Source organism: Lolium perenne, chromosome 7 (assembly GCF_019359855.2).
Source record: "Lolium perenne isolate Kyuss_39 chromosome 7, Kyuss_2.0, whole genome shotgun sequence".
In the NCBI taxonomy this organism is placed as follows: domain Eukaryota; kingdom Viridiplantae; phylum Streptophyta; class Magnoliopsida; order Poales; family Poaceae; genus Lolium; species Lolium perenne.
The window spans coordinates 116,065,099-116,086,276 of NC_067250.2; positions in this window are offsets into that span (position 1 = coordinate 116,065,099).

Here is a 21,178-nt window from a genome sequence, read left to right on the forward strand (position 1 = left end):
TTTTATGCATACTTTATGTCATATTTATGCATTTTCCGGCACTAACCTATTAACGAGATGCCGAAGAGCCAGTTGCTGTTTTCTGCTGTTTTTGGTTTTAGAAATCCTAGTAAGGAAATATTCTCGGAATTGGATGAAATCAACGCCCAGGGGCCTATTTTTCCACGAAGCTTCCAGAAGACCGAAGAGAAGACGAAGTGGGGCCACGGGGCGCCGCCACACTAGGGCGGCGCGGCCCAGGAGGGGCCCGCGCGGCCCTGCTGTGTGGGGCCCCCGTGTGGCCCCCTGACCTGCCTTTCCGCCTACATATAGTCTTCATCGCGAAATCCCCAGTACCGAGAGCCACGATACGGAAAACCTTCCAGAGACGCCGCCGCCGCCAATCCCATCTCGGGGGATTCAGGAGATCGCCTCCGGCACCCTGCCGGAGAGGGGAATCATCTCCCGGAGGACTCTACACCGCCATGGTCGCCTCCGGAGTGATGAGTGAGTAGTTCACCCCTGGACTATGGGTCCATAGCAGTAGCTAGATGGTTGTCTTCTCCTCATTATGCTTCATTGTCGGATCTTGTGAGCTGCCTAACATGATCAAGATCATCTATCTGTAATGCTATATGTTGCGTTTGTTGGGATCCGATGGATGGAGAATACTATGTTATGTTGATTATCAATCTATTACCTATGTGTTGTTTATGATCTTGCATACTCTCCGTTATTAGTAGAGGCTCTGGCCAAGTTTTTACTCTTAACTCCAAGAGGGAGTACTTATGCTCGATAGTGGGTTCATGCCTCCATTAAATCTGGGACAGTGACAGAAAGTTCTAAGGTTGTGGATGTGCTGTTGCCACTAGGGATAAAACATTGATGCTATGTCCGAGGATGTAGTTATTGATTACATTACGCACCATACTTAATGCAATTGTCTGTTGTTTGCAACTTAATACTAGAAGGGGTTCGGATGATACTTAATACTTAATGCAATTGTCGGATCTTGTGAGCTGCCTAACATGATCAAGATCATCTATCTGTAATGCTACATGTTGCGTTTGTTGGGATCCGATGAATAATGAATATTATGCTATGTTGATTATCAATCTATTATCTATGTGTTGTTTATGATCTTGCATGCTCTCCGTTGCTAGTAGAGGCTCTGGCCAAGTCATTGCTTGTAACTCCAAGAGGGAGTAATTATGCTCGATAGTGGGTTCATGCCTCCATTAAATCTGGGGGAGTGACAACAACCTCTAAGGTTGTGGATGTGCTGTTGCCACTAGGGATAAAACATCAATTCTATATCTAAGGATGTATTTGTTGATTACATTACGCACCATACTTAATGCAATCGTCTGTTGTTTGCAACTTAATACTGGAAGGGGTTCGGATGATAACCTGAAAGTGGACTTTTTAGGAATAGATGCATGCTGGATAGCGGTCTATGTACTTTGTCGTAATGCCCAATTAAATCTCACAATACTCATCATGTCATGTATGTGCATTGTCATGCCCTCTCTATTTGTCAATTGCCCAACTGTAATTTGTTCACCCAACATGCTATTTATCTTATGGGAGAGACACCTCTAGTGAACTGTGGACCCCGGTCCATTCTTTTACATCGAATACAATCCCATCGCAATACTTGTTCTACTATTCTCTGCAAACAATCATCATCCACACTATACATCTAATCCTTTGTTACAGCAAGCCGGTGAGATTGACAACCTCACTGTTTCGTTGGGGCAAAGTACTTTGGTTGTGTTGTGCAGGTTCCACGTTGGCGCCGGAATCCCTGGTGTTGCGCCGCACTACATCTCGCCGCCATCAACCTTCAACGTGCTTCTTGGCTCCTACTGGTTCGATAAACATTGGTTTCTTACTGAGGGAAACTTGCTGCTGTACGCATCACACCTTCCACTTGGGGTTCCCAACGGGCGTGTGCTTACGCGTCAACAACAATCTACTTCAATACTTGTTTTTACTGTTCTTTGCAAACATCATCTTCCACACTATACATCTAATCCTTTGTTACAGCAAGCCGGTGAGAGTGACAACCTCACTGTTAAGTTGGGGCAAAGTACTTGGATTGTGTTGTGCAGGTTCCACGTTGGCGCCGGAATCCCTGGTGTTGCGCCGCACTACACTCCGCCGCCATCAACCTTCAACGTGCTTCTTGGCTCCTACTGGTTCGATAAACCTTGGTTTCTTACCGAGGGAAAACTTGCTGCTGTACAACATCATACCTTCCTCTTGGGGTTCCCAACGGACGAGTGCTTTACCGTCACAAGGAAGCTACTTTCTGGGGCTGTTGCAATCCAACTCCCACGTCAGCCGCTGATTTTCTGGCGCCGTTGCCGGGGAGATCAAGACACGCTGCAAGGGGAGTCTCCACTTCCAATCTCTTTACTTTGTTTTTGTCTTGCTTTACTTTACTTTATTTACTTCTTTGTTTGCTTTCTTATTATCAAAATACAAAAAAATAGTTACTTGCTTTACTTTATTTATTGTCTTGTTTGCACTCTCTATATTAAAAACACAAAAAAATTAGTTACTTGCATTTACTTTATCTAGTTTACTTTATCTACTATTGTTAAAATGAATACTCCTGAAAATACTAAGTTGTGTGACTTCGCAAACACAAATAATAATGATTTCTTATGCACACCTATTGCTCCACCTGCTACTACAGCAGAATTCTTTGAAATTAAACCTGCTTTACTGAATCTTGTTATGAGAGAGCAATTTTCTGGTGTTAGTTCTGATGATGCTGCTGCCCATCTAAATAATTTTGTTGAACTATGTGAAATGCAAAAGTATAAGGATGTAGATGGTGACATTATAAAGTTAAAATTGTTTCCTTTCTCATTAAGAGGAAGAGCTAAAAATTGGTTGCTATCTCTGCCTAAGAATAGTATTGATTCGTGGACTAAATGTAAGGATGCTTTCATTGGTAGATATTATCCTCCTGCTAAAATTATATCTTTGAGAAGTAGCATAATGAATTTTAAGCAATTAGATACTGAGCATGTTGCACAAGCATGGGAAAGAATGAAGTCTTTGGTTAAAAATTGCCCAACCCATGGACTGACTACTTGGATGATCATCCAAACCTTTTATGCAGGACTGAATTTTTCTTCACGGAACCTATTGGATTCAGCTGCTGGAGGTACATTTATGTCCATCACTTTGGGGGCAGCAACAAAGCTTCTTGATGATATGATGATTAATTACTCTGAATGGCACACGGAAAGAGCTCCACAAGGTAAGAAGGTAAATTCTGTCGAAGAAACCTCTTCCTTGAGTGATAAGATTGATGCCATAATGTCTATGCTTGTGAGTGGTAGGACTAATGTTGATCCTAATAATGTTCCGTTAGCTTCATTGGTTGCTCAAGAAGAACATGTTGATGTGAACTTCATTAAAAATAACAATTACAATAACTCTAGGCCATATCCTGCTAATGGTAACTCTTATAGTAGATATGTTTCACCTAATGAGGAAAAGATGTTAGAAATTGAAAGATCTACTAAGAGCTTTATGCAATCCCAATATGAGCAAAATAAATTGTTTACTAAAACTATGAATGAACAGTCTACCTTGTTGAAAAATATTGGAAATCAACTTGAAAATCTGAATATGGAGATCTCTGGGTTCCAAACTAAACTTGCAAATACTGAAAACCGAATCTCATACATATCTGCGTCACAATCTTCCTTAATTAATAAAATGGCTGCTAAACCTGAGGATATTGAAAATAAAATTGTTACTACAGCAAATTCCATTCAAGTTAGAATTAATGAGAATATAAGATTAATGGCTGAATTGCATGCTAGGTGGGAAAGAGAAGAAAATGAAAAACTAGCTAAAGAGAATAATGTAGCTAAAGTTTGGACTATTACCACCACTAGTAATGCTAATGCTCCACATGTTGCTGCACCTCCTACTATCAATGGTAAAATAATTGGTATTGGCAATGTTTCTACTCATAATGCAAAGCGAGCAAAACCGCTCGAAATCGCTAAAACTCATTAAACTCGTGATAAAACTGCTGAATTTTTTTCCAACATTGGGGACAATGATCCCATTGCTTTAGATTATAATGGTTTAGATTTTGATGATTGCCACATCTCTGAAGTTATAAATTTCTTACAAAAACTTGCTAAAAGTCCCAACGCTAGTGCTATAAATTTGGCCTTTACGAAACATATTACAAATGCTCTCATAAAAGCTAGAGAAGAGAAACTAAAACTTCAAACTTCTATTCCTAGGAAGTTAGAAGATGGTTGGGAGCCCATCATTAAGATGAGGGTCAATGATTTTAATTGTAATGTTTTATGTGATCTTGGTGCAAGTATTTCTGTTATGCCTAAGAAAATCTATAATATGCTTGACTTGCCACCATTGAAAAATTGTTATTTGGATGTTAATCTTGCTGATAATTCTACAAAGAAACCTTTGGGGAGGATTGATAATGTTCGCATTACTGTTAACAATAACCTTGTCTCCGTTTATTTTGTTGTCTTGGATATTGAATGCAATGCATCTTGTCCTATTATATTGGGAAGACCTTTTCTTCGAACTGTTGGTGCTATTATTGATATGAAGTAAGGTAATATTAAATATCAATTTCCTCTCAAGAAAGGTATGGAAAACTTCCCTAGAAAGAGAATGAAGTTACCTTTTGATTCTATCATTAGAACAAATTATGATGTTGATGTTTCATCTCTTGATTACACTTGATACACACTTTCTGCGCCGAGCTAAAAGGCGTTAAAGAAAAACGCTTATGGGAGACAACCCATTATTTTACTACAACACTTTTATTTTATATTTGAGTCTTGGAAGTTGTTACTACTGTAGAAACCTCTCCTTATCTTAGTTTTATTGCATTGTTGTGCCAAGTGAAGTTTCTAATAGGAGGTTGATACTAGATTTGGATTACTGCGCAGAAACAGTTTTCTTGCTATCACGAAATTGAGTCGCTACGTCTGTAGGTAACTCAGAAAAATATGCCAATTTACGTGCGTGATCCTCAGATATGTACGAAACTTTCATTAGTTTTGAGTTTTCTCATTTGAGCAAGTCTGGTTCCCCAGAAAAATACGTCTTTACGGACTGTTCTGTTTTGACAGATTCTGCCTTTTATTTCGCATTGCCTGTTTTGCTATGTTTGATGGATTTCTTTGTTCCATTAACTTTCAGTAGCTTTGTGCAATGTCCAGAAGTGTTAAGAATGATTATGTCACCTCTGAACATGTGAATTTTTGATTATGCACTAACCCTCTAATGAGTTTGTTTCGAGTTTGGTGTGGAGGAAGTTTTCAAGGATCAAGAGAGGAGGATGATACAATATGATCAAGGAGAGTGAAAGCTCTAAGCTTGGGGATGCCCCCGTGGTTCATCCCTGCATATTTCAAGAAGACTCAAGCATCTAAGCTTGGGGATGCCTAAGGCATCCCCTTCTTCATCGACAACATTATCAGGTTCCTCTAGTGAAACTATATTTTTATTCCATCACATCTTATGTGCTTTACTTGGAGCGTCTTTATGTTCCTGTTTTTGTTTTGTTTGAATAAAATTGGATCCTAGCATTCATTGTGTGGGAGAGAGACACGCTCCGCTGTTGCATATGAACACATATGTCCTTAGGCTTTACTCATAATATTCATGGCGAAGGTTGAACTGCTTCGTTAAATTGTTATATGGTTGGAAACGGGAAATGCTACATGTGGTAATTGGTATAATGTCTTGAATAATTTGATACTTGGCAATTGTTGTGCTCATGTTTAAGCTCTTGTATCATATACTTTGCACCTATTAATGAAGAAATACATAGAGCTTGCTAAAATTTGGTTTGCATAATTGGTCTCTCTAAGGTCTAGATATTTTCTAGTAAGAGTTGAACAACAAGGAAGACGGTATAGAGTCTTATAATGCTTACAATATGTATTTTATGTGATTTTTGCTGTACCAGTTCATACTTGTGTTTGCTTCAAACAACCTTGCTATCCTAAACTTTGTATCGAGAGGGATTACTTCTCATGCATCCAAAATCCTTGAGCCAAACACTATGCCACTTGTGTCCACCATACCTACCTACTACATGGTATTTCTCCACCATTCCAAAGTAAATTGCTTGAGTGCTACCTTTAAAATTTCTATTCTTTATCTTTGCAATATGTAGCTCATGGGACAAATAGCCTAAAAACTATTGTGGTATTGAATATGTACTTATGCATCTTATCTCTTATAAGTTGCTTGTTGTGCGATAACCATGTTCCTGGGGACGCCATCAACACTTTGTTGAATATCATGTGAGTTGCTATGCATGTTCGTCTTGTCTGAAGTAAGGGTGATTTATCATGATCAAATGGTTTGAGTATGCATATTGTTAGAGAAGAACATTGGGCCGCTAACTAAAGCCATGATCCATGGTGGAAGTTTCAGTTTGGACAACAAACCTCAATCTCTCATGAGAATATTATCTGTTGTTGAATGCTTATGCATTAAAGAGGAGTCCATTATCTGTTGTCTATGTTGTCCCGGTATGGATGTCTAAGTTGAGAATAATCAAAAGTGAGAAATCCAATGCGAACTTTCTCCTTAGACCTTTGTACATGCGGCATAGAGGTACCCCATTGTGACACTTGGTTAAAACATATGCTATGCTATGATAATCCATGTAAATCCAAGCTAATTAGGACGAGGTGCGAGCACTATTGGTATACTATGCATGAGGCTTGCAACTTGTAGGATATAATTTACATGATACATATGCTTTATTACTACCGTTGACAAAATTGTTTCTTGTTTTCAAAATAAAAGCTCTAGCACAAATATAGCAATCCATGCTTCCCTCTGCGAAGGGCCTTTCTTCTACTTTTATTATTGAGTCAGTTTACCCATTTCCTTCTATCTCAAGAAGCAAACACTTGTGTTAACTGTGCATTGATTCCTACATACTTGCATATTGCACTTGTTATATTACTTTATGTTGACAATATCCATGAGATATACATGTTACAAGTTGAAAGCAACCGCTGAAACTTAATCTTCCTTTGTTTTGCTTCAATGCCTTTACTATGAAATTATTGCTTTATGAGTTAACTCTTATGCAAGACTTATTGATGCTTGTCTTGAAAGTACTATTCATGAAAAGTCTTTGCTATATGATTCAATTGTTTACTCATTACATTTACCATTGCTTTGAATCGCTGCATTCATTACATGTGCTTACAATAGTATTGATCAAGATTATGATAGCATTGTCAGTTAAGAAATTATCTTTGTTATCGTTTACCTACTCGGGACGTGTAGGAACTAAGCTTGGGGATGCTTGATACGTCTCAAACGTATCTATAATTTCTTATGTTCCATGCTACTTTTATGATGATACTCACATGTTTTATACACATTATATGTCATTATTATGCATTTTCCGGCACTAACCTATTAACGAGATGCCGAAGAGCCAGTTGCTGTTTTCTGCTGTTTTTGGTTTCAGAAATCCTAGTAAGGAAATATTCTCGGAATTGGACGAAATCAACGCCCATGGTCCTATTTTTCCACGAAGCTTCCAGAACACCGGAGGAGATACGAAGTGGGGCCACGGGGCTCCGCCACACTAGGGCGGCGCGGCCTACAGGGGGCCCGCGCAGCCCTGGCGTGTGGGGCCCCCGTGACGCCCCTGACCTACCATTCCGCCTACTTAAGCCTTCATCGATGATAGTTCCAGTACGGAGAGCCACGATACGAAAACCTTCCAGAGACACCGCCGCCGCCAATCCCATCTCGGGGGATTCAGGAGATCGCCTCCGGCACCCTGCCGGAGAGGGGAATCATCTCCCGGAGGACTCTACACCGCCATGGTCGCCTCCGGATTGATGTGTGAGTAGTTCACCCCTGGACTGTGGGTCCATAGCAGTAGCTAGATGGTCGTCTTCTCCTCATTGTGCTATCATTGTTGGATCTTGTGAGCTGCCTAACATGATCAAAATCATCTATCTGTAATGCTACATGTTGCGTTTGTTGGGATCCGATGAATAATGAATAATGCTATGTTGATTATCAATCTATTATCTATGTGTTGTTTATGATCTTGCATGCTCTCCGTTGCTAGTAGAGGCTCTGGCCAAGTCATTGCTTGTAACTCCAAGAGGGAGTAATTATGCTCGATAGTGGGTTCATGCCTCCATTAAATCTGGGGGAGTGACAACAACCTCTAAGGTTGTGGATGTGCTGTTGCCACTAGGGATAAAACATCAATTCTATATCTAAGGATGTATTTGTTGATTACATTACGCACCATACTTAATGCAATCGTCTGTTGTTTGCAACTTAATACTGGAGGGGGTTCGGATGATAACCTGAAGGTGGACTTTTTAGGCATAGATGCATGCTGGATAGCGGTCTATGTACTTTGTCGTAATGCCTAATTAAATCTCACACTACTCATCATAACATGTATGTGCATTGTTATGCTCTCTTTATTTGTCAATTGCCCAACTGTAATTTTTTTCACCCAACATGCTATTTATCTTATGGGAGAGACACCACTAGTGAACTGTGGACCCCGGTCCATTCTTTTACATCGAATACAATTGATACGTCTCCGACGTATCGATAATTTCTTATGTTCCATGCCACATTATTGATGACATCTACATGTTTTATGCATACTTTATGTCATATTTATGCATTTTCCGGCACTAACCTATTAACGAGATGCCGAAGAGCCAGTTGTTGTTTTCTGCTGTTTTTGGTTTCAGAAATCCTAGTAAGGAAATATTCTCGGAATTGGACGAAATCAACGCCCATGGTCCTATTTTTCTACGAAGCTTCCACAACACCGGAGGAGATACGAAGTGGGGCCACGGGGCGCCGCCACACTAGGGCGGCGCGGCCTACAGGGGGCCCGCGTGGCCCTGGCGTGTGGGGCCCCCGTGACGCCCCCTGACCTACCATTCCGCCTACTTAAGCCTTCATCGATGATAGTTCCAGTACGGAGAGCCACGATACGGAAAACCTTCCAGAGACGCCGCCGCCGCCAATCCCACCTCGGGGGATTCAGGAGATCGCCTCCGGCACCCTGCCGGAGAGGGGAATCATCTCCCGGAGGACTCTACACCGCCATGGTCGCCTCCGGATTGATGTGTGAGTAGTTCACCCCTGGACTATGGGTCCATAGCAGTAGCTAGATGGTCGTCTTCTCCTCATTGTGCTATCATTGTTGGATCTTGTGAGCTGCCTAACATGATCAAAATCATCTATCTGTAATGCTACATGTTGCGTTTGTTGGGATCCGATGAATAATGAATAATGCTATGTTGATTATCAATCTATTATCTATGTGTTGTTTATGATCTTGCATGCTCTCCGTTGCTAGTAGAGGCTCTGGCCAAGTCATTGCTTGTAACTCCAAGAGGGAGTAATTATGCTCGATAGTGGGTTCATGCCTCCATTAAATCTGGGGGAGTGACATCAACCTCTAAGGTTGTGGATGTGCTGTTGCCACTAGGGATAAAACATCAATTCTATATCTAAGGATGTATTTGTTGATTACATTACGCACCATACTTAATGCAATCGTCTGTTGTTTGCAACTTAATACTGGAGGGGGTTCGGATGATAACCTGAAGGTGGACTTTTTAGGCATAGATGCATGCTGGATAGCGGTCTATGTACTTTGTCGTAATGCCCAATTAAATCTCACACTACTCATCATAACATGTATGTGCATTGTTATGCTCTCTTTATTTGTCAATTGCCCAACTGTAATTTGTTCACCCAACATGCTATTTATCTTATGGGAGAGACACCACTAGTGAACTGTGGACCCCGGTCCATTCTTTTACATCGAATACAATCTACTGCAATACTTGTTTTTATTGTTCTTTGCAAACATCATCTTCCACACCATACATCTAATCCTTTGTTACAGCAAGCCGGTGAGATTGACAACCTCACTGTTAAGTTGGGGCAAAGTACTTGGATTGTGTTGTGCATGTTCCACGTTGGCGCCGGAATCCCTGGTGTTGCGCCGCACTACACTCCGCCGCCATCAACCTTCAACGTGCTTCTTGGCTCCTACTGGTTCGATAAACCTTGGTTTCTTACTGAGGGAAAACTTGGTGATGTACAACATCATACCTTCCTCTTGGGGTTCCCAACGGACGAGTGCTTTACCGTCACAAGGAAGCTACTTTCTGGGGCTGTTGCAATCCAACTCCCACGTCAGCATGGCGCCGCCTCGGCCAGCCCCCGACGCTCCCCTCTGGACTACTTAAAGCCCTCGACCTAAAAACGCACGGGGGTTCGACCAATTTGCTAGAAGACATCTAGAACTCCGCCGCCATCGCGAAACTCCATCTCGGGGTCAGAAACTCCGTTCTGGCACCCTGCAGGAATGGGGAATTGGAGGAGATCATCGCCATCATCACCACCGACGCCTCTCCATCGACCATCCATGTTTCCCCCATCCATGTGTGAGTAAATCCCCCGCTGTAGGCTGAAGGGGATGGTAGGTATTGGATGAGATTGTTCATGTAATAGCATAAGATTGTTAGGGCATAGTGACTAGTATCCGTTGTTGGTACTTTTATAATATTGTTGCAACTTGTTATGCTTAATGCTTGTCACTAGGGCCCGAGTGCCATGATTTCAGATCTGAACATGTTATTGATTCATGATGATATTCATTGTTTTATGATCTTACCTGCAAGTTGTATACACATATTGTTGTCCGGAACCCGAGGCCCCAAAGTGACAGAAATTGGGACAACCGGAGGGGAAGGCTGTGATATGAGGATCACATGTGTTCACGGAGTGTTAATGCTTTGCTCCGGTGCTCTATTAAAAGGAGTACCTTAATTACCAGTAGATTCCCTAGAGGCCCGGCTACCACCGGCTGGTAGGACAAAAGATGTTGTGCAAGTTTCTCATTGCGAGCACGTACGACTATATACGGAACACATGCCTATGGTTATTTAGTACTTGGATATTGTTTTATTATTATCTACAAATGCCTTGCCTTGATTGTTACATGAGTTCTCTTATCCATGCAGCGCCCGTTCATCCATCCCTGTGCCTACGGTATTTTAATCCCGCTGTTTACTATAATCACTACTGCTATCTTTATTACACTGCTGCTTATATTTTATTACTGCTACTGCTATAAAACTGTTGCTACTGACAAACTCTTGCGAGCAAGTCTGTTTCGAGGTGCAGCTGAATTGACAACTCCGTTGTTAAGGCTTACAAATATTCGTTGGCTCCCCTTGTGTCGAATCAATAAATTGGGTTTTACTTCCCTCGAAAATTGTTGTGATCCCCTATACTTGTGGGTCATCAGATCCACAAAGAATTTGTTATGAGTGCTCATTTCGTTCTATTTTAAATTTTCAAGAACTCATACTTGATTTTGGCACAAGCTTCGTTTTTACTTGCGTCTTATTAAGCTTGTGTTTCTTTTGGTTCATTGGATTGCTTGCTTCATTTGTCGAAGCTTTCTCACCTTCTTATTCTCTTGCAATCTTTGATCCTCAATATAGTTGGATTTCCTCCCGGTATTCGTCATTGAATACGTGCATTTGATTTCACTCACATTATGAGAAATGCACACCTTATGGAGGAATTCTAACTATATTGGCCTTCCGAACCTTTCGTCCATTTTGGCAATCGATGCCAATGGGGGAGAAGTTTGGAGGGTTTAAGGGAATTGCTTTTGTTGGTTCTTAAGCATTTGCCATTCATGCCTAGCTTTTGTTGCTTTGCATGGTTGAATATTTAGAGGATACTCCGCTAGGCTTTAATTGCCGGTATATGCAATGAAATTCAAGTTCATTCACACATGCATATATTATGGGGGAGTTTGTTCTAAATATTCAACTTGGGTTGTTCGCTAAATTCCATATTTAAACCCTCTCAAAGAGATTGTCATCAATTACCAAAATGGGGGAGATTGTAAGAACATGTCCATTGCCCCATGTGTGGTTTTGGTAATTGATGACAATCTATATGGACTAACAGTTGCATTGAGAATCAATCTTAGGACTTGTCCATAGCCATATGATGGTCTCAAGGTTGCGAGATGGAGAAGATCGAGTACAATGAAGAAGACGGATGAAGACGGTGTCGAAGAGAGATGAAGACGGCATAGCAGATGAAGAGAGACAAAGTCGGAAGAGAAGAAGATGGTGGCATGCGTAGAAGATGGATGAAGACGGTGGCGTGTATGTTGGAGGAAGACGGTGGCATGTACAAGGTTGAATAGAGATGAAGACGGAGCTTACCGACTCAAGAGGAACGCGCAAGGACAAGGTTTGTGCTCGATAGGATAGTGGGTCGCATCATCGGAGAGAGCTCGAACCTTGCATGCATTGCATCGTGTTTCTTGGTTGTTCTTGGTTCTTATCCATGAGATGGGTTAGAGCTTGTGTTCATTCTCATGACAAGGTCTAGCTCATCGGAAACGGATTCCGGATGCATCGCATGTTGCATGTGCGAGGGTGATGATTTTCCCGATATACCGTATTGAGAGGTTACACCTCTATGACCATGAGAAAATCATCACTCACTATTTTACATGTTTTCACCTAGTGTAGTGGTAGCTCTTGTCGTCCTCTTTCCAACAAAATTGGTTTTACCGCAATCGGAGTTTCCTAGCTCAAGTTATGCATTTTACCGTTGCCTCTTATTTGATAAAGAAAAATGAAAAAAAAAGGTGAAGCGGTACTACCGGAGCCAGTACCGGCCCAGTACCGAGAGCCCCTGGACCCTGGCCGGTACCGAACCGGTACCAGACCGGTAGTACCGGCCGGCCCGTTTTATTTTTTTCCTTTTTCTTTTCCCTAGCCAAGCCTCCACCGCACTGGGCCGCCTTGGCCCAGCTCTGCTTCGCCCGCACTTGGGCCGCCCCCGCTCGCCTGGGCCCAGCCCTACTGCGCCGCTCGCTCACCGCGCCTGCAAGCCCACCACCGCCACGCTCGCTGGCCGCCGCTGGCTCCCGCTCCCGCGCCCGCATCGATCGAGCGGGAGAGCTGCGGCTCGTTCCCCGCGTTGACTCGCTCGCCCGTACGGACAAAGGAGCTCCCGCGCGGGAAGTTTCCTTCCCTGGCCCACGCGCACATTGCTGCCTCGTGCGCCACGCCCACGCTACCATGCCGTGTTGTTCCCTGGCCCCACCTTCCACGCTACGCTGCATGCACTGCTGCCCTGCTTGCTTCTCTTTCTTCGTTTTGCAGATTCGCTCAGATTTGCACAAGCGGTAGTACCGCTCTGAGGAGTGGTACTACCGGTTTTGGGCCATTTTTTCAGATCTGACTTTTGGGAAAAGCGGTAGTACCGCTTGGGGCGAATCTGACCGTTTTTCTCAGCCCCAACAGCTATATTTTGGAACCCCTATTTATACCCCTCTTCCACCTCCGACCAAAACACTTCCTCCCCTCCATTCTCTCTCCTCCATTGTTGACCTTGAGTTGTTTCTTCCTCCTCTTGATCCCGTCACTATTTCTTGTATATTTTTGGGGGAAAGGAGAGAGGAGATCTAGATCTAGAGCTTCACCAATTGAATCCCTCTCCAAGTGAGGGGATCTTGCTAGATCTTGATCTTGGAGTTATTTGGTGTTTCTCCACATATTTGTTCTTCCTCCCTTATCCCCCCAATAGCTTTTGTAGCTTTGTTGGAATTTGGGAGAGAAGAACTTGGGCATCTTAGTGGTGTTCTTAGCCATTGCATTAGGTGCATCGGTTTGGGTTCTCTCCGGGGTTTCGATCTCGTAGAGGGCGTGTTTGACCTTAGTGGTGTTCTTGTAGCCTTTGTGGCCTTGTAGCCTTTGTGGCCTTGTCGTCTTTGTGGCGTTGTTGCTTTTGTGGAGTGTGTTAGCCTTTGTGGTTTTGGAGCCGGTTGTGGCGCGTTGGTGTCTTGGTGGCTTTGTTGCCGGTGTGGCGTGTTGTAGCCTCTTGTGGCCTTGTACTTGAGAGCCTCCGTGTTGTTGAGTTGCCTCAAGCTTGATACTTGGGAGTTTGCCCAAGCTTGTACGGGTTCGATGACCACCCTCAAGGGTCCCTTAGTGGATCGAGGCTTTCCCCCCTGGAGGAAAGGCTCGAGGAGAATACGGTGGCCCTAGTGGCTCATTGGAGTGCCTCGTGCCTCCACACCGCTCCAACGGAGACGTAGCACCCTTGGGTGTGAACTTCGGAATACATCGTCGTCTCCTCGTGCACCGGTTACTTCTCAACCCAAGCTCCTTTACCTATGCGCTTTACATTGTGATATATATCATGATTGATGCTATACCTATCTTGTTATCACCTTGTTGCTCATCATACTAGCATAGGTTGTTGGTGCTCTTAGGCAAACCCCTAGTTGATAGGCTTTGAGGTAAACTAGTAAACACATGTGTAGTTTTATTCCGCCTAGCTTAGCTCTCAAGTAGAAGTTTTTATACACCGCCTATTCACCCCCCCTCTAGACGACGTCCTAGTACATTCACCATTTGCATGCTCTTCTGCCAATGGCTTATTATGTTCCTTCTGCAGCAAGGGAAGAAGTGGTCATATCCCTTACAGAGATTCAAAGCTTACACGCATATTACACTCCTCTTTGGGAGGGAATGTAAGAACAACCATTGTCTGGACAATCAGCCATGCACACTCATATTGAGCAATCAAGGAATACACTTCTTTTTGCTACTTGCGCAAAGGAGGTAGTTACAAATGCAAAGGTCAATGTAGTCATGTCTGACAAGGCAGTACTGAAACACATCTACAGAGAGAGCATGCAAGATTAGAAAATGAACTGAAAGTGCAGGCTGCACAAGTCATGCTGAAGCTTTGAGAGAGAAGGATGCACAAATTAAAAAGGTAATTTCCCTGACCTAAAATTTCGCTGCTCACCAAAGATCAATTCAACGGTGCCAGGTTTCTCGATTTTTTTTTGGAAAATATATGCATCTAATTCAGTCAATTCAGTGGTGACACCATGAGAACTTTCTTCAATTCAATCACATTGGGTGACCGCAGGAAATCCGCGGTACTGCAGAAATTAAAAGGTGGTTTTGACTTTAATTTGGGTGACTTTCCTGCAGATGTTCTATCAAAGTCTTGTAGAACCCAACATGAGTACATGGGTGACAATCAGGTAATCAAACCTAACACGTTGATAAGTAATATTGAGTTGTAATGTACTCACTGAGTTCACATTATTCAGATCTGTTTATTTCCCATCATCTAGAGCGCTATCAAAGACATTCTTTCACAATATAAAGGATTTCAGACTATATTATGTTATACATATACTTGATAGATTAAGATTATTAACCCATCCCACTAATGGTAAGAGTAATTATTAACCCTAGAATACTAGATGACTCTCTTTGTGATCAAAGCATAGGCTAGAAGTGAAAAGGTAAAGGAATCGAGAATATGATGCAAAAAATAAAGATGATATTTACTTTGATGCTATCACTATATTTAATCTTCTATATCCCGGATAAGATATGGTACACATATGTTTGTTCACATCTTTGATGCTATCAATGTCCTCTAGATTCATGTGCAAATTATTGAATGGTTACTTATGGTATGCTGAATGTGAGGATTTTGCTGGATAGTGATAATCTAAGGTATGCGTATTGCCATTTCCTTGAAATTTTAGACTTGTCATGAACTGAGGTACCCATATTTGCAGCTATTTTTATAACAGCGGTCCAACGATGATCGCTAATAGTATGTTTTAAAAGCAAAAGTATTTATACACTGGAGATTTAGCTTATTTTCTGTTTTCAAATTGAGATTTAGCATATTTTTTCATTGAGGCTAGACATTTTCAAAATAGAATGATGTTCTTTTATCTCATATCTCCGGCGAATTATACTTGAGAAGTATGTGTTTTATAGGTCTACTATTTTTCAGTGGGAATTTACCATGAAAGCAGAAGGTACTACATGTGTTATGAGAGTGTCAAGCAAGGGTGTATTTCTGAATATTTGCTTTCCTTCATAATTCACCAAGGGGGATATCTCTTTATTTTATTCTTAGATCTTATGTACGAGAGATTGAGTGAAGGAATTGGCTTTCCAGGGACCAATAACTACACTGAGATTCTCAGGTATGGCACTCCTTACGGTATAGAAACATTCAGATTAGACAGTTGTTTAGCTATTGGTACCCAGTCACTCTTGTTCCCTTATTATTCTTTTCGTGGATGTTTCTCATTTTGAACTTTCTCTTTTCTCTTATTTCTGTGTTGGCCTTAAGTCAGCTCCAGGAGTGAAACAGGACAGTATAAAGCCATTTGGATTGGTCTACTCTGTGTTTTTTGTGGGTCGTGGCAACCATCATTTATTATTTGTGATATAATTTATCAATAAATATATTTTAAGCGTGTGTGATAGAGTTTCTGGATTGATTTTTATTGGAGTAAACCTCAAAGATTTTGCTGCAATAAAAATTGTATGTGTATAAATTTGCAATGCTTGCAAGATGTGTCTGCCATGTTTGCATTAATCTTTCACGTTTGCCAGATTAAAAAGTTCAGAAAGAAGACGCTACAAAGGATGGCAAATAAATTCATAAGATTACACGTGCGTGCACGTGCACATTTACTAGTTGTTGGAAACATAGGATTATGCATCACCAGATGCAGTGTGTTGGAAACAGTCAGCCTGCATTGAGTTGGATTCCATCATGGGAGACTTGAGAGATCGTTGACCGTCCAAATGGATGTAAACTGCTTGCTGGATGTAAGTTGATCTTTAAAAAGAGGTACAAGTTTAAGTCAATGCTTCCGGCCGAAGGTTATAGCTAAACGAAGGAGATTACTTCTTTGTTCTTTTTTTTCTTTTTTTCTTTTTTTTTCTTTTTTCTTTTTTCTTTTTTTTTTTAATAAATGGCCGTGTGCATCATCATGATGCAGAAGCCGGGGCAAATCCCCATTTCGAAAAAAAACTTCTTTGATACTTATTGTCATGTTGCTAGATTGCTCAGTAACTGCGTTAGCCACTTCCCATGACTTACATGTCCATCAAATAAATGTGAAGATAACTTTTCTTACTAGAGAGTTGTAGGAAAAAATCTGTACCGGACAACTTGATGGTTTTGTGATATCTAGGCAGGAATATAAAGTTTTGTATATTATTGAAATCCATATTACGTAGACATGACCCCAACCCCTCTCCTCTCCCGACCCCTCTCCTCTCCCGACCCCCACCCCAACCCTAACCGCCGCCGCCGCCGATAGCGCCGCCGGGGCAAAGACCCATGGGGTGTGGCGGCGGCGGGGGCCCTTCCTCGTCGACGTGGGTGACGGCGGACGGGATCTCCTCCTCGACGCAAACGGAGGATCGTCCGGCGCGGGTGATGGGAGGCGGCGGCTCTGTGCTGCGGACCCCTCTCCCGTAGGCTCTCCCTCGCAGCACACCGGCAGGGGCTGGTGGTGGGCGGCGGCTCTGCGCTGCGGACCCCTCTCCTGTAGGCTCTCCCCCGCAGCACACCGGCAGGGGCTGGTGGTGGGCGGCGGCCAAGCCCATGGCCTGTGCCATCCCCCCCCCCCCCCCCCCCCCCCCGCCTCTCGCCGATGAGTGGAGGCGATCTCGGGCTTCTTCCGCGACACGAGGTCGCCCGGGGCAGCAGCCTTGGGTACGACGGTGGAGGTGGCCCTCTTCTTCGCCGGAGAGGGTCGGCCTGCGGTTGGTGGGGGTGGATCTATCGATCTATCACCGCGTTCCGGCGGCGTGATGGAGGAGCATGGAAGCTGGCGATGGTGTCGCCGGTGGAGGGTTGGAGTGGCCAGCCCGGGATGGTCGCCGACGTGGGGGTCCGACCTGTTTAAAGGCGGCGGTCCTAGGGCCTCTCTTGCGTGAAGAGGAAGATCTACCGGAGGCCTGGACTCGTGATCTGGCCGGTGTGTTGAGTTCCGGAAGGCTCCGCCGGCGAATGTAACAGTGCTTTTTGCCTGGAGTTTGATGGATCGGTGGTATTCGGTCGTGCGCACCCATGCTTTTATTCCGACCGATTGGTTCTAGAGGGAGCGGCGCGAAGCTCTTTTTCTGTGTTGACATCAAGTGACTGTGGATCCATGATGAAGTCGGAAGAAGACAAGTTTATGAAGGCCAGAGGGGAGGACTAGCTAAGGGAGGTTCAAGTATCCGCGATGTTGAGAGACTTGCTTGGTGTTCCGGGCTTCACAACAGCGGTATGAAAGTGGGGACGACAACACAAGTGAAGTTCGGAGTCTTACCTTTCAGGGTGAAAACCCAAGGTCTGGTCTTAACTAGTTGTGCCTGGCAATGACCTTGTTGGAGGCATTGTTTTGAGAGCGGAGACTATCTTCAGGGTGAAAACCTAAGATCTATGATCGGGCGACGACAGTGTTAGAGCACTGTCCCTTCTTGGAGGCGTCGTTTTTGGAGAGTCTATATTTCAGGTGTTGTCTTGGCTGTGGATGTATTGCTGTTGTTAGGCCCGAGATGCTGTAGCGGGACTTTTGTTTCTTAGCTTTTTTTTTTCTTTTTTTGGTTGTGTGCATCCGTAGTGCCATTAGGGTGGTGCATTGTTGTAGAGGCGTCGTTTTTGGAGAGTCTATATTTCAGGTGTTGTCTTGGCTGTGGATGTATTGCTGTTGTTAGGCCCGAGATGCTGTAGCGGGACTTTTGTTTCTTAGCTTTTTTTTTCTTTTTTTGGTTGTGTGCATCCGTAGTGCCATTAGGGTGGTGCATTGTTGTAGAGGCTGGGTGTAATTGATATCTTTTTATATTAATATATTCCCTTTATCGAAAAAAAATATTACGTAGACATCTGTGGACGTAATATATATGTATACTGCCACTTTTTTTTTGAAATCACAATATATTAAGAAAGCAAGTAGTTTCATTAAAAAATCTTCCAATCTTTTTAGATACCCTGGTAAGAAAAAGAGTGCGTAAAAAACTTGCTGCTACAAGTTCAACAAGGTTAATCATTCAAAGAATCAGGTAGAACTGAGGGTGGCGGATCACCATCCCACATGAAAATAGAACTAGAATCAAAAGCTAATCTAGCTAAATTATGCGCCACTTTGTTCGCTTCTCTTGGGCAGTGATGGATGGTAGTATTTCCCAATTGACTAGTTATCTGAAAGTCCGCCATGACGGGTGTAAAAGGGCTCCAAAACTCAGTGTTGGCACGAAAATCTGCCATGCAACACCAGGATAACCGTCGTGCTTTCGTGACGATGAACGGATGATTTCCGAGCAAATCAACGAAGGAACCTCGATTTCGGAGAGGAGATACGACCGTTTTTCAACGCAAAATGGCAAAGATCAACGGAACCCTAGAGCTGCTAGGGAGCCGCCAGGTAAAAGAAAGAGAAAACGTACGTAAAAGTAAATAGGATAAATTGTATTGATAGATTCGATTGACTGGGTTTTTTTTTTCAATCGGCCGTGGCCTTATATCGAAGGCACGCAGGACTTAGCGTGTACGACCGAAACACCAAAGGCCAAACCGACCAGACGTGGGTTTTCCTTGATTCGGTTGTGATTACCAAGCAGTATACCTACCAAATCAGCTAATAATTTGTACCGTCACGTACATAGCAGTTCCGAGTGCAAGCAATTCATGTACAGATACGCCCTGGTCCACAAGAAAATAATAAATATCCGGCAACGTTCCTAATCATACCAAGTAATTAAGATCTCGTGATTCTCTTTGCTCCATTTTCCCTTACGTGAAGATTTTTTTTTTTTTTGATGGAAATACTTGTATTCACCCAACAGTAGCAAGGATACAAGATCTGAACGCGTACAAATACAAGAAGAACAGAAGCGGATACAGGCAGAGGAACTGCAGAGAAACAACATCTTCATCATCCACAAGCCATCGAGGCAAACCTCCACCAGCGCGGACGCCCGCGAAGCAACCGCCGTCGACGACCAACCAAGGAGGCGGAGGCACCCCCAGCCAGAAGGCGTTGAAGAGCCGCAGTGACCACCAGCCCCGGAGAACTGGATCTTCATCGCAAAGGAGCATCGGCCGGCGACACGCGCCGAGCACCACCCGCACCAGATCTGGCACAGACATGGCAGATCCCACCACCGCCAACCACACCCCAACCTCAGCAGCCGCACCACCCCCATCCGGGCTCGCCGACCGCAGCAGAACCACCGCAGCAGGCCACCCGCTCCCGAAACGGACCCCGGAGACCCAACCACCAGCGCCGGAGCTAGCACCAGCAGAGCAGGGAAGAGGACCCGGGACAAAAGGCCCCAGATTGACCGCCGCCACCGCTTCGCCGGTCAAACACGGGCACCAAACAGCCTCCACCACCTCTCCGACACAAGTGCCAGAACGGGGAAAAGATGGGGAGGACGAACACCACCACACCGACGCCATCGCCACCGTCTCGAAACACGTCGGGAGGACACACACACACCTAGAAGCAACCCCTAACTATACACGACGAGGACCGGAGCTCCCCTCCACCTCACGGTGCCGGAACGGCGGCCGGAGGTGAAGGGGAGCGGCGGATTCGCCGGCGAGGACCAAGGAACTGTGGGTCGCCTCTCTCGGTTACTGTAGAAAGAGATAGGGGGGAGAAGAGAGGAGACCCCTTACGTGAAGATTGGCCTTTATATCTTGGTACGACTTAGCCTGGGCAGCATCCATGTAGCTCAAAACTTCCCCGAGTCGCCAGGACTTGTCCTAGATCTTTGCAAAATAAACCTGTTGCAGCTCTTCAATAATTTATCAATTAATTAGCTTGTTAAAATAATTTGGCTGATCATACAAACTAAGTAGCCAAATTACGCTATGAACACATGCCCCCCTGTTTTTGGTACAATTGCATTTGCCAAAAACATTAATGTCGATAGCTTCACCGGCTACATAATTTCTTAAGATGATGTCGAATAAACACTGTTGGATAATTAGGCACAATTTTCATGATTAATTCCAGAATATAAAACATGATGGCAGCAACTAGCAACATGTGAAACTCAAACATACTAGATGCATTAATCAACATGAGTAGCAGCAGCGCAAACGGTAAAGCATCCATCGCTAAACAGATCGAGATATGTCGCACGTACCGATCTGGTGGAGGTGGCGGTGGAGGTGTAGCAGATGATGTCGCGGCAGTAACGTTGTTGATGACAACGTTGTTGACGACGGGGACGACGGATCGAAGTAGACGGCGTTGAAGACGACG